Genomic DNA, 14,620 nt, shown 5'->3' with positions numbered 1-14,620 from the left:
TAACCCTCTAATGTGAGATCACCTCCACTAGCCACCAACACCACCATTGGAACTTTGATAATATTAGACCTACCTATAGTTTGAATCTGAGAAGGGTGTGAGTATCAAAATTATAGATTAAAAGGTTAGAATGAATCCATCAGTGTGAGTATCAAAATCATAGATTAAAAGGTTAGAACGAACCCATCTGGTTTCGTAATTTTCTAGCAATGAACAAACATTTGATGAATATCCTCCTCTGATTGCTGAAACTGCCTTCCTACACTCGACCTTGAGCGGTTGACCAAAATTAGGTCATAATAAGTGGTATTAGAGCCATTCCTCAAACATTATGACTATGACCAGAGCCATGTCTATAGGAGTCCAACTGGAAACTTCTCAACCCATAGACACAACAAAAGTAATGGAAATAAGGCGTCATCGGGGTCAACTTCACCACCATTGTCGATTCTTCTGCCGACACCAAATCCTCAACCCAATGTGGGGGCATGGTCGACATGTTTGCCATCATGCAAGAGGCATTGGTGGACATACGTAGCAGCCTTGCAATTCTAACACAAAGACACCAAGAAGAACTAAGGGAGACATCACCATGCTCACTTAAAAGACCATAGTGAGGGCGTATTAAGAGGAGTTTGAGTGCATAAATTACCAAATCTAGGTCTGGACAGACTCGCAATTAAAAAGTACTTTTGTGAGCAACCTTCGGCGAGACATTCAAGCTGAGGTGAGAGCGGCCAAACTAGCTATCCTTCTCGAAGCTTTCTTTACTGCCCAAGTGATGAAAGAGAAGATAATAATGCTTTGGAACACATTAAGAAGAAAGATAGAATTGAAGGCAAGGAATGTGCACCGACTGCCCGCGGCCGCACCTAATGCGTTGGTTGCCCTATTGCATACAACTATTATTCACCCCAATCCACAATCAATTCTAAAGGTGAGGAACCTCCTATAGCCCTTGTTCAGTGACGAACACAAGCCTAGGTAGGAGATAGAAAAGCGAAGGGGTTTTTTTTTCTATTTGGAGAATTGTAATGCCCTCGCCTAGCACGAGCACATGCATGCCCATGCGCCGACATGACACATGCAGCTCACACGACAGGACGGGAGGGGCTCGTCATACACAGATACATTTTTGTGCACATATAATCATGACATCATGAAATAATACCTACTAACATATCTATGCTCACATAATCTAACACCTAAGAAATTATACTATCAACCAAATAAACCTATTAACATATGAATATCCAAGTCCACAATAATATACACTAGACTACTACATAATCTAGTAAGACCACACAGGCCATGACAAACCATCAAGATACAACTAAACAGCTAACATACGAATACACTATAATCTAACATGTATTATACAGATTGTTGTTTGATACAATAGAGTATAAATATAACAAACAACGATATAACTCAATTTCTATACAAATTATCATCTACACCGTCTCGCACCTATAGCTCACCTCATCAATCTAAAATATCTTCTCAGGATATCTCAAGTCGCTATCACGTACCACATATCTGAGGGGGTTAGAAAAGAAAGAAAAAGAGTTATGAGCAAAAGGCTCAGTGAATAGACCTTACCCTGAATTAGTGATGCCAAATAGAGAGTAAATTATGTACTAGATAATATGAATCAGAAAGACCATCATGTCATGAGTGAGTATATGAATGTATCTTCAATAATACATAAATGAAAAGTAGATAACATGTCATAACTAATAAAAATATATAATTCTCGATAATGAATAAACAGATCACCATGTCATACTATTATCATAACTCTCTCTCTCAAATATGACACATGATGCATGCAGACCATGACCATGCTATTGTACCAAATGTAATCATATATGATGTATATTGACCACTCGATAATCAGGTAATCAGATGATAATAAAATCATATGCATTTCTCAACATCTTAGTTATCAATATCAGCTTTGTATGTCATCATACTAGACCACTATGCATAGTCAACACTCGATACCCGGTCTCAATATCATGTCCGAAGGCTCAGATCATACTCTGCCACCCATAAGGAGTATCTCAAATATAACTATATCTTGGCACTCGCTAGGGTATCAACATCCATCTAGATTGGGCACCCTTCTAGTTGATAGAAACCTCGTGATGATAACTCGCCACATATGCCCTAGCAAATGGGATGTGTCCGAATGTCTGCTGTGCACACAGACTAACGACCTCAGACATAAGACTATAGTATCGCGACTATGTTGAGCGATCAATCACATTTCATGCTTTCCTTCTAAATGATCATATACATATTTCTAGGACGATAACAAGTTAATGCATAATAGGAATTTAGGTGGAATATGAATCAAGAGAAAAATGATGCAATATAGCCTCCAACTATGAATCTAACACATGCATACTCCTGCTAGTTTATTGCATGCACACTCATGATAGAAATCATCTCGATATAAAACCATAACAGTATAGTCATCTCCAATCATCTCTATATATCACCAATGTACTCATATCTCATATCAGCCTAATCAGATGCATGATAAAATATGCTCGATTGGAATCATCTCTAAATAAAGTCATATAATTATGCTGGAGGCCAAAATATATGTGTACATAATTATATAATATATCCTAATTTGAGAAAGACATCTAAGGAATAAGACTACTCACATCTTATCAGAAGACCCAACACATATATCCCTTAGGTCCATCAATTAACTACCACTTATCACTAGTGAGATCCCGGGGGTCTCAAATAAGGGGGTTTAGAGTCTAAAAATATTAAAATAATATAAAATTAGTTGTGTATCTGATTATAATCCGTTCGAGTAAAATATGATATTTTATTAAGTTTAAAATTGATTAGATTCATATGATAAATTTAATTGTGATAATATTAATATGCTATTACCATAATTTCTATTTATTTAATAAAAATCCTAGTTTGCTAATTATAGAATAAGTTATAAGTATATATTAATTTATCTCCTTTTTGTAAATGACCAAAGACGACTATATATATGATTTAATAAAAATATAATTATAAAATATTATTATTAATAATTATTTTGTAAAACCTACTCTTATTTAACTAATCACAAATTATATGCAAAATAGTCGTTATCCTATTATACAAAAATAATATGCAAGTTTAGTATTCCATTGTATACAAATTATTAGACAATATTATACTAAAAATAGTCATATAAAATATAAATTAAATATGAATATAAGATTATTATCAATAAGACTACATATAGATTCTTCTTTCTTCTTCCTTTCTTTCTCTTCTTCTTCCTTTCTTCTTCTTCTCCATTCTTGGTCCCTCCTCCTCTTGCTGCAATAGTGCTGGGCTGAGCCAGCACTATAGCAAAGAGGATTAGGAGGAGGGACCGAGCCTAGCACTGTTGCAGTAAGAGGAGGAGGAGGGACCAAGAATGGAGAAGAAGAAGAAAGGAAGAAGAAGAGAAAGAAAGAAAGAAGAAAGAAGAAAGAAGAAGAAAAGGGGAAGAAGGAAGTAGGGCGCGGACCTGGGCCGGCAGGGAGGGCGCCAGCCGTTGCTGGCTAACCAACAGTCGGCCTCTCATCAGCGACTCGACTTCGATGAACCCGAGCTAAGGAGGAAGAAAGAGAGAGAGAGAGAGAGAAAAAGAAGAGTAAAGAAGAGAGAAGAGAGAGAAGGAGAGAGAGCTCACCAACGTCGGCGGTTCTAGGGGAGTTGGCGGCGGGCCGGTGCTGGCAATGAGGAGAGAAAGAGAGTGTGAGAGAGTGGAGTGAGAGGGTGACCGAGAGAGAGAGAGAGAGAGAGAGAGAGAGAGAGAGAGATTTAGAGAGAGAGAGAAGGTGGTGAGGATGTCGGCGCTACGACTGCAATGCCGGCGGGCCCATCGGAGCTAGCTAGCCCGGCTTGGTTGGCCAGGTCGACGGCTGGGGGTGTGGCACCCTTAGCTCACGCCACCCCAGCATGGCACAAGGCTGGCCCCATTGTGGGCAGCCACGTCATGCCATGCAATTTTTTTTTTTCAAAGAATAGGTTGTTATAAGAAAAGATACACACTGGAATACAAATCCTGCAGCAACTATGATGGTGCTAGATGACATGGATGAAGATGATATTGTTGAACGAGAAAAGAAGGTTTTAGATGAAGAGGTTGTTGTTCAAAGATCTCTAAAGAATAGCGAGGAAGCCCAAGTCGAAATCTTGTTCCATGATTATATTGGATCTACCACAACGACTATTCTCTAGGTTGATGGTACCATTAAAGAACATGTTGAGCGGATACTCATCAACACTAGAAGCAGACATAACTTTGTGGATGAGTAGCTGGTCTAGAGGATAAGCTTGACATCAGAGTCAATCTTAGGCTTCGACATAATGATTGGAGACTGTTATGAACCGATTAGAATCGATCCACGACAAAGGGATCTAGGCTTCAATTATGGGGAATAATGGTTGATGGAGATGATGGAAGGTAGTGGATCTCGGTCGTAGTGATACAATCTCCCCTTTAGGCTAAGGTTTGATCTACTTCGATTTTCAGATCTGGACAGGATTTGACACGGAACTTTGAAGATAGATTCTAAAAGCTGTCGCCGTCGGATCAACTTGAGATTTTGATATGTTGTAGCCCTAGAAAAGAGCTTTTCAAAAAATTAGTGAATCGGATGTAGGGATCTCGAGATATTGTTCAATTAGTGAATGAACGTCAGGGGGTCTGTTTTAGGATCTATGGATGGAGGCACGAGATCCTAGATGTCAGTGGATGGTGGTGGACCGGCGTTAATGGGGTGGCACCGGTGAATAAGTGGTGGTGGAAGGGTTATGGGTGATGGAAGGGTTAGGGCAAGTGTTAGATAGATTGGAAGAAGGGGGAGGAGTGGGCCGCCCCTAAGGGAGTAGAGTGATTGGCCGATCGAGGGATGCTCGGCATCGCTGGGGATCGAGAGAACGGGAGAGAAGAAGACGAAGGAGACAAGGCAAAAAATCAATTCATCAATAATGACTCCATGGTTGCCATTTACACCTTTAGAGGCTAACCAAATAACCCTAAATAGTACATTTTCGCCAACCGCGTTCGAACACACATTTCGTGTTCTCTGTATGTGCGAATGCGATGCAGGCGTTCGCGTTCGTAGGTGCGTTTGAAGTCACTCCATCGGCGTTCGAACGTGCCAAATCATATTCGAACGCACATTTCACGTTATTTATTTTTGCAAACCTGATGTAGGCGTTCACAAGCGCATTCGAACGCACTCTATCCGCGTTCGAACGTGACATACAGAAAAATTATTTTTCTATGAAATAAATACTAAAATGAGAATAAAGGACACCCCTAAAGTGTATCCATGCTCGAGACGTCATCGGTGAAGTCCGAATCATATCACGTAGGAGGGATGGTGATGGTGATAGTGGAGGAAGAAGATAGAGTATAGTGGAGAGAGCGAGAGAGTCAATGGGTGGTGGTGGTGGAGCAAACAGATTATTCTACTTCTACTCTAAGATTATCGTACTCTTACTCTTAAGAAAATCTTAAGGCTAAAATAATTTCTCAATGATTAGATGATTAAACAAAGAAGCCAAATCCCTCTGTATATAAAGATTGGGCATAATAAGTTTGTTACGGTTCAGCTATATACGGCTTGGACTTGACCAACATGCCTTGGAAGGAATAATTTTTGCTTTTGAAGAATAAATATTTCTAGCTGTAATAGAGATTTTTAACTATCACATTCAAACTCTAGGAAGTTGCATTCGAATACCCCGTTCGAACAGCTGCACACATTCACAAACATAGATAATTATTTTTTCTCATTTGAATGAGCTTGCCCTCGTTCTAATGCGCCCAGCGAGGATGCATTGTTTTTAAGATTATCTTTTGTTTGTTTGCTTGTTAGGTTGGCCTCTAAATATGTGGAAGGCAATCTTATTGAATCGATTGATGAAATATTGAAGTTTTCCCTTCTTATACCTCTCTCTCCTTCCTCCCATGTCATCTTTCATCGGACGTCATCTTCTTCCTCCTTCAATCCAATCATGCCCCTTTGCCTATCAAGGATCTGTCCACCTTCTATCCCTTCATCTAGCTTAATATTCTATCCCACTATTGCTGTCATTGTCACCTCAGTTACAAACTAGATCTAGAAGATCCGTCCATAGGATGATCCTAAGATTTTGAGGGTTAGTAATCTGAGAAGTTCCAGATCTAATAGCTTTGGAATAAAGTCAATCAAAGATCCAAATGAAAAGTTATGGTTAAAATAGTAGAGCAAGGTCGAAGTAAGGTAGAGTAGTAATTAACCGATGTTGCGGCGGTAGTCAGAGGGTAGTGGATGGCCAAGGGTGATGGTGGACGACCGTAAAGTATGGTGACTGTTAGAGAAAGGTGGTGGCTAAGATTTGGATGCTTGAAAAGGTTTTACTGTTATGATATATTCCTATATAAATAAAGACGATCTAATGGTTATGATAAAACGGTAAATGCAAGGTAAATAAACTTAAATTAACTTAACTCATTATTCATTCAACCCCTTTATTCAATTATAATCAATTAGGGCTGCACTCCACATATTTATAGAGGCTAACACTAGACCGACTTTCATTAGGATTTGCCTTATTAGCTTATGTTAAAGATAAACATGACCTAAAGATAAACATAACTTAGCTAAATCAACCTTCCATATCATTCTTGGAATGTTTCTTTGTTTCACCATAGATAAAGTCCTAATCTGGAGAATACTTGAATACAAAAGTTGTATATCAGGACGTCATTAATCTTCTCCAAGTGGTTTCATAATATTAGGACAACTTCTGAATATCTGCAGAATATATTCCTAAAACTGCACAAAAGTTAACTGAACTTATCTTAACTAATTAAATAAACTCTAACATACTTAGACTCTAACTAAAATTACATAAGAAGAATAAATAAGATAACTAGATTCGTTTTGTCAAGCCTAATGTCCCTATGATGTCATCCGATCTGACCTAGATCACATCAAGCTCCTATTACCGTAATCATTATTCCACCTTCCACTAACCATGACCATCTTGTCACCATCTGACCATCGGTCAGTATTTTCCTCATAAATTCTGATCTATACCTCTGATCGATGTGATTTTAGTTACGTTGGAACCCTTACATCAAGAAAAAAATAAACTCATCAAAATCTCAGATCTTTTTAATGGTTATATCACCCGTAGTTGTCCTCAAAAGTTTCGCCCTATATTAGAACAAAGCTAATGCGAAAGCCCCTTAGCATAGTCCTACTAAGACTACCCCTAAAGACTGACACAACTCAAATTCGGGTTTGCCTTAAAAACTTACATGACTTAATTGAACTTACCTTAAAGCCTTACTTGACTTAACTAGACTTGTATTAAGGAGGGCTTTCATGACTTATTTGGACTTACCTTATTGGCTCACATAACTTATCTAGACTTGCCTTGAAGGCTTACATCATAAAATAATTAAAATATAAATAGACTCAATCCATCAAGTCCAATGTCTCTATGAATCGATTCGATCAAACTCGAATCACATCACTCCACCATGTTTCTAGCCACCTTATCCTCAAGGTGAGAAATTTGGAAAACGCTACATCAACTTGAACTCGAACTCACAAGTCATGAGCTTAAGGCTCAGCGAATAGACCTTACCCCGAATCAGTGATGACAAACAGAGAGTAAATCATGTACTGAATATTATAAATCATATAGGAGCACTATGTCATGAATAAATATATAAATGAAAGGCAAATATCATATTATTACTTATCAAAATATATAATTCTTGACAATGTATAAACAAATCTCCATATTATACCATTATCATAAGTCTTTCTCAAATATGACACATATGATGCATGCTAATTATGACCATGCTATGATATCAAATACAATCACATATGATGCATATTGATCACTCAATAATTAGGTATATCAAATGATAATAAAATCATATGCATTTCTCAACATCTCAATCATTAATATTATCTCTAAATATCATTATCATACTTGACCACTATGCATGGTGCCTTGGATATAGCCGACCGGGATCGTCTCTAGTTTGTAGGGGTCTATAGTGCCTTGGAGCTTCTTCATAGCTCCTTGACCTTTTCCTCCATCATGGCTATTATAGAACAAGTCTCCAAACAATGTCCTAGATCGTTGATAGAAAGTGACGGGTCTCAAGCTTTGTAACCATTGTGTGCCTAGGACAATGTCTGCTTCTCGTAACGCCAATGGATACAAGTCCACAATGATGTCGTGTTATTGCACCCGTATATCGACCCAATGACACAAGCTCTCCGCCTTAAGCTTCGTGCCGTCTCCAATAGCAATGTCAAACCCCGTGGCCAGTTTAGCATCGAAATGATATGATCTCCCCTTTAGGCCAAGGTTCGATCTCTCCCAATTTCTAGATCTAGACAGAATCTACCATGGAACTTTAGAAATAGATCTTGAAAGATGCCGCCATCGGATCGACGTGAGATTTTGGTATGTTGTAGCCCCGGAAAAGAGCTTTCCAAAAACTCAAGTTTTAGGCGAATCAAACATAGGGATCTCGAGATATCGTCCAATTAGTGGACGAACATCGGGGGTCTATCTTAGGATCCGTGGATGGAGGCACCAGTGAATGGTGGTGGTGGATGGTGGTGGACCGACGTTAATGGGGTGGCACCGGTGAATAAGTGGTGGTGGAAGGGTTATGGGTGATGGAAGGGTTAAGGCAAGTATTAGATAGATTGGAAGAATGGAGAGAAGTGGGTCGCCCCTAAGAGACGTGATTGGCCGCTCGAGGGAGGCTAGAAGCGGTGTTGTTGGGGATCGAAAGAATGCGAGAGAAGAAGACGAAGGAGACAAGGCAAAATACTCAATTCATCAATAATGACTCCATGGTTGCCATCTACTACACCTTTAGAGGCTAACCAAATAATTCAAAAATAACCCTAAATAGTACATTTTTGTCGACCACGTTTGAACGTGCCCGATCGCGTTCGAACGCACCTATTTCCCTCTTCTCTAGACTTGCGAACGCGATGCAGGCATTCGCAGCACATTCGAACACACCTATTTCCCACTTCTCTCGATTTGTGAACGAGATGCAGGCATTCATAGTGTGTTCAAATGCACAATTCGCACTTTCTAGATGTGCGAACATGATGCAGGTGTTCACAACCGCGTTTGAATGCACTCCACCCGCGTTCGAACACAACATATAGAAAACTTATTTTTTTTTAAGAATTAAAAATTAAAATAAGAAACAAAAACACTCCTAAAGTGAATCCATGCTCAAGATGACATCGGTAAAGTCTGAATCATATCAATCCACCACGCTTCTACAACCTTGTCCTCAAGATTTGAAATTAGGGAAGCGATCTTTGAATTCTGACTCAAGCTCCTCCATGATTTGATCCTCTGCAATGGTTCCCCACATACCTAAAAATAGAGGAAAGGTTGGTGCAGAAAAAGAGGCGAGCTCACTTGTGTTCGATTGGCGCGAAAGGGCATCAGCCGCTCGGTTCTCGATTCCCATTTTGTAAACTAGTTCGTAGTCATACCAAAGGAGTTCCATGACCCACTATTGCTGTGCCGAGGTGTGCACACGTTGCTCCATGAAGTAGGGTAAGCTACGCTGGTCTGTGTGGATAGTAAAACCGTTGGCCAATCAAGTAGGGTCGCCATTTGATGATGGCGTGTAGAATTGCTAGCATTTCACACTGGTAGGTGGATAGCTGTCGCGACCAGTTTGACAATGTTTTGCTCATATATGCCACGGGTCTGCCCTCTTGCATCAAAACTGCTCTAATGCCCTCACCCGAAGTGTCGTATTCCTCCACAAAGGGCTTGCTGAAATCCAGTAGTGCTAGAACCAGAGCGGTAGACATAGCTGTCTTCAAGGCTTCGAAGGCCTCCGTCACCTTGCCCATCCATTGAAACCCACCTTTTCTGAGTAAGGAGGTCAGCGGGGCAGCAATTTTACCGTAGTTGGCAACGAATCGCCAGTAGTACCCCGTCAACCCAAGGAATCCCCTCAATTCCCACTAATTAGTGGGAATCGGCCAGTCCACCATATTCTTGATCTTGCTTTGATCGGCTTCCCCAAGTACTCCACTCGTGGCTCTCCCCAAAGACACTTGCTCATCTTGACTTTCAACACCTCACGCACATGCCGTAAGTGCTCGCTCCAATTCCTACTATACACTAGAATATCGTTAAAGAAGACGAGCATGTACTAACGCAGGAGCGGGCGGAAAAGGTCATTCATCAGCCTTTGGAAGGCGGCCGGTGCATTGGTGAGCCCAAACGGCATCACTCGAAACTCATAGTGGCCATCGTGAGTTCGGAATGCCGTTTTGTGCACATCTTTCGGGTCGAAGCGGATTTGATGGTACCCCGCTCTTAAGTCAAGTTTGCCAAAGTAAGCCGACCTTGTGAGTTCATCCAGCAAGTCCTCGATCACCGTTATTGGATACCGGTCTTTGACGATAATTGCATTCAAGGCTTGGTAGTCGACACAAAATTGCCAACTCCCGTCTTTCTTCTGAACCAGCAGCACCAGTGACGAGTAGGCACTTCTACTTAGTTGAATAATCCCTTGCTCAAGCATTTCCACCACTAATTTACTGATCTCTTCCTTTTGGATATGCAGGTACCGATAAGGCCAGATATTTGCTGGTTCAGCCCCTGGAATGATCTGGATGCGATGGTTGTGCCGACGGGTCGGCGATAGTCCTCAGGGTTCCTCGAAGAGATCCTTGAACTCCTGCAATAGCTCTTGCATGTCAACGGCTATTTCCCTTGGTGGTGGATATTCTGGTTTAGCAACAGCCATTTGTAATAGTATGGCTCGGTCCCCTACACAAGGAAGGCCCAAAAGTGGTTGCAATGTCGGCCCTTGCCGTGGTTGATTTCCATCCAGCAGCACCCTTCGACTATTCCTCTAAAATATCAGTGTGAGGTTTGAGAAATCAAATGTTATGGGTCCCATGCTTTGAAGCCATTGAGTCCCCAAGATAATGTCGACACCTCGCAAGGCCAACGGATAAATATCAAATGTGAAAGTTTGGCCTTACACCTTCAATTCCACACCTCCATAAATAAAATCTGCTCACAATGTGGTGTCATCTCCAATTGTCACATCGAACCCTTCCATGGGTTCTGACTCGAGCCCAATCTTCCTAAGGAGCCTCTTGTCAATGAAGTTGTAGGTGGACCCGGTGTCGATCAAGATTCTCACCATGGTTTTCTTGACTACACCATTCACCCACAAAGTCTTTGGCGGTGCTGTCCCTGAATAGGCATGGAGGGAGATTTCGGCTATCATGTCCTCCACGAGTTGCTCCTTAGCTACTTCTCCTTGATGTCCAGCCACACCTTCATTTTTAGCTGCAATTGGGCCTGGTGGAACCATCCTTGCTTGTCTTTGCCCATAGGGTGGTGGCAATAGTAGCTCTTGTGGTTGCAAATTTTGAACCGGTTGCGGCGAGTTTATGGGATAGGACTCGCATCGTGGGGTCGATGGTGCGTTCTCATTCGCCATAGCTTCCCTTGTCGCCCATAATTCTCGCATCATCTCTATCATCATCTGGTTGTTCATGGCCATTTGTTCGGAAAGAGACCCCAACACAGCTTAAACACTAGGTTCTTTCGTTTTCCGATTTGGCCGGGCGGTTCCGCGGGTGGAAGTCCCCGTGACCATTTCCCCATCCTCTATTGGAAGAATCTCTTCTTCCTCATCTCGCCGTGCAGCCATAGCTTTGATGGTCGTCATAGGAAGCGTGTGTCCAAGGAACGGTGGCTCTGATACCAACTTGATACGATCTCCTATTTAGGCCAAGGTTCAATCCCTCCTGATTTCTAGATCTGGATAGAATTTACTACGGAACTTTAGAAATAGATCCCGTAAGATGCTACCGTCGGATCGACGTGAGATTTTTATATGTTGTAGCCCACTCACTCACCAATGATAGGGCTGCGGAATGATAAGATAGGCTTTGATACCACTTGATAGGCTACGAAACGATTCCTCTAAGATCTAAATTTATTGCAAGAAGTAGTCAATCGAGGGAAAATATTCATAAAATATTCTTCCATAGTCAGAAAATAATCGATCTGTAACTCTCTGATCTACGATTTTCGTACTACGCCCTTTATAGATTCAAACTACAACTAGGACGAAAATATGATATATTGCGGATGATGGTGGTGATGACGGGTGGAATGGAAGTTAGGGTTATGGATGATAATAGAGATACGGGTGGATGGGTAATGTTATTTAAGGGATAAAGACGAAAGGGAAGAAGTGGTCGAGATCCCAAAGAAGAGGGACAACTCAATAGTCGAGAGAGATTGAAAGTTAGCAGAGACCTTGCCAACGGTAGAGGTGGTAGGTTGGTGAAAAGCGAGGAAGGAGATTAGGGTAGAAAGAATAGAGAGAAGATAGGAGGCAAGAAATCAATAATCCAATAGCATTATGATTTTGGATGCCATCCACACCTTTATAGAGGCTAGCCAATAAAGCAAAATACAATTATTAACTCTAATTCTAGAAGATTCCAGCCGATCGCGTTCGAACGCACTAGATCGCATTCGAACGCACAAAAGGCGTTCTCTGTATGTGTGAACGCGATGCAGGCGTTCGAACACACCCGACCACGTTCAAACGCATATTTTGCGTTCTCTGTATTTGCAAACCTGATGCAGGCGTTCACAAATCCATTCGAATGCGACCTATAGAAAATTTATTTTAATGAAAATAAACAATTAATGCAATAAAAAAAGACCCTAACTAAATGTATCAAATCCTTCCACCACCCACTTACTCACTGCTGCCACCCTATTACCATCGGCCTACCACTCCATCATCTACCTAGGATCTCGTGCCTCTATCCATGGATCCATAAACGGACTTCCTAATGTTCATCTAGTTATCTGATGATATCTCCAAATCCCACCGTCCGATTGAAATTAGATTCTTTGGAAAGCTCTTTTCTAGGGCTAGAATATATTAAAATTTCACATTGATCTGATGACTATAACTTCCAAAATCCTTTTCCAAAGTTCCGTGTCGGATCCTATCCAGATTTGAAAATGGGATAGATCAAACATTAGCCAAGGGGAGATCATATCACGTAGCTGAAGGCATTTTTTAAAGATCTTTCTAATGAGGTCACTAGATCCATCACAGAGGCTATTCAAGCCTTGGTGATAGCCCTCCTAACTCAACACGATCACCCCATGCCGCCACCGCCGTCAACCACCATGGAATAGGCACCACCTCCACCTTCAAGTACTAATAATGGTGAAATCGTGAAGACCATCCAAACCGTGGCAACCATCATTTCTCTGATTGCGGTGCAGCACCCTCCATCCTTGTAGATCGAGCACTCCATTGTAGAAAAACCAGAGCAGCCCCTAGCAACAGTCGTGATGCTGTCTTCCCCACCCGCGGTGGAAGCTAGGGCCAAAAACTCTTGCTTTCCACCGAAGGCGATCCAAGTGCTCTTGGTCCAAGCCATCACATCCACTCCCATCCTCGGACCATCTGCACCCAAGTCATGGCCTAAACTGTATGCACTAAGACCTAGGCTCAAACCACCCATGGCTAGAATTTGGTCTAAGCCAACTGCGACTAGGATGGGCTATGGCTCAAAATGCTGGGCTCTAGAGCAGAACCCACCAAGGGCCCCTCCTCTACATCGTAGACGAGATCCATACGAAGATCAAGGACATAATGTTTAAGAGCGAACGAAGGTTTGGAAACCACCATGGATAGCTTGAGGATAAGGTGATCGGAAGCGTAGTTGATTGTTATGATCCGACCATGTGGGTTGAAAAAAAATAAATCCCCAGACACACGTATGTATCTAACCTCTAGGCAATGATATTTCTCGTTCGCTTAAGTAAAAGTCGGAAGAAATATTAAAAACGAAAGTAGAGATGAACGCCAAGATTTTAACGTGGAAAAACCCAAAACGGGAAAAAAACCACGGATCCAAACTCGGATCAAAACCAATCACTATAATAGTAGCAGTTACAAGACTGACTCACAAAACACCCCGTCGATCCAAACGACTTTGTTTCTCTCAGTCTTGATCGCTAGAACCCACGATTCACTGCTTCTTGTGATTGAAGTCCAATCTCAGTAGCCCTCGAGATTGATCTTTCGTCTAGATCACCCTTAAGACGAAAGATTAAATTCTTGTAGATGAGTGGAACCTTGTTGGTAGAAGAACCGATGTAGCTTCCAGAAGTCACCCTCAATAATGTTTCTTCCACTACCCTAGAGTTAGGGTTTCATAATCCTTATATATGATATTCAAGATAGAGCCAAATCCGAGTCTTATCCGTACTCATGATCTTCAAGATAGAGCCAACTCCAAGTCTTATCCGTACTCATGAAAGTCCAATATTTTTAAACTTTGTTGGTGCGTTCGAACGGGCTCGAGTGCGTTCGAACGCGACAGCTTGAATTCTTCAGGTTGCGTTCGAACGCGTTTGTGAACACGGCTCTCTGTCTATGTGAACGCAGTGCCCGCGTTCGAACGCGTTTGTGAACGCGGTGTGAACTCAATAGCTTTTCCCCAATAACCTTGCAATTCTTTAGACC

Source organism: Typha angustifolia, chromosome 7, assembly GCF_048772165.1.
Source record: "Typha angustifolia cultivar Huaian chromosome 7, ASM4877216v1, whole genome shotgun sequence".
NCBI lineage: Eukaryota > Viridiplantae > Streptophyta > Magnoliopsida > Poales > Typhaceae > Typha > Typha angustifolia.
The sequence above is the reverse complement of the archived record's forward strand: the minus strand, read 5'-3'. Positions refer to the sequence as shown.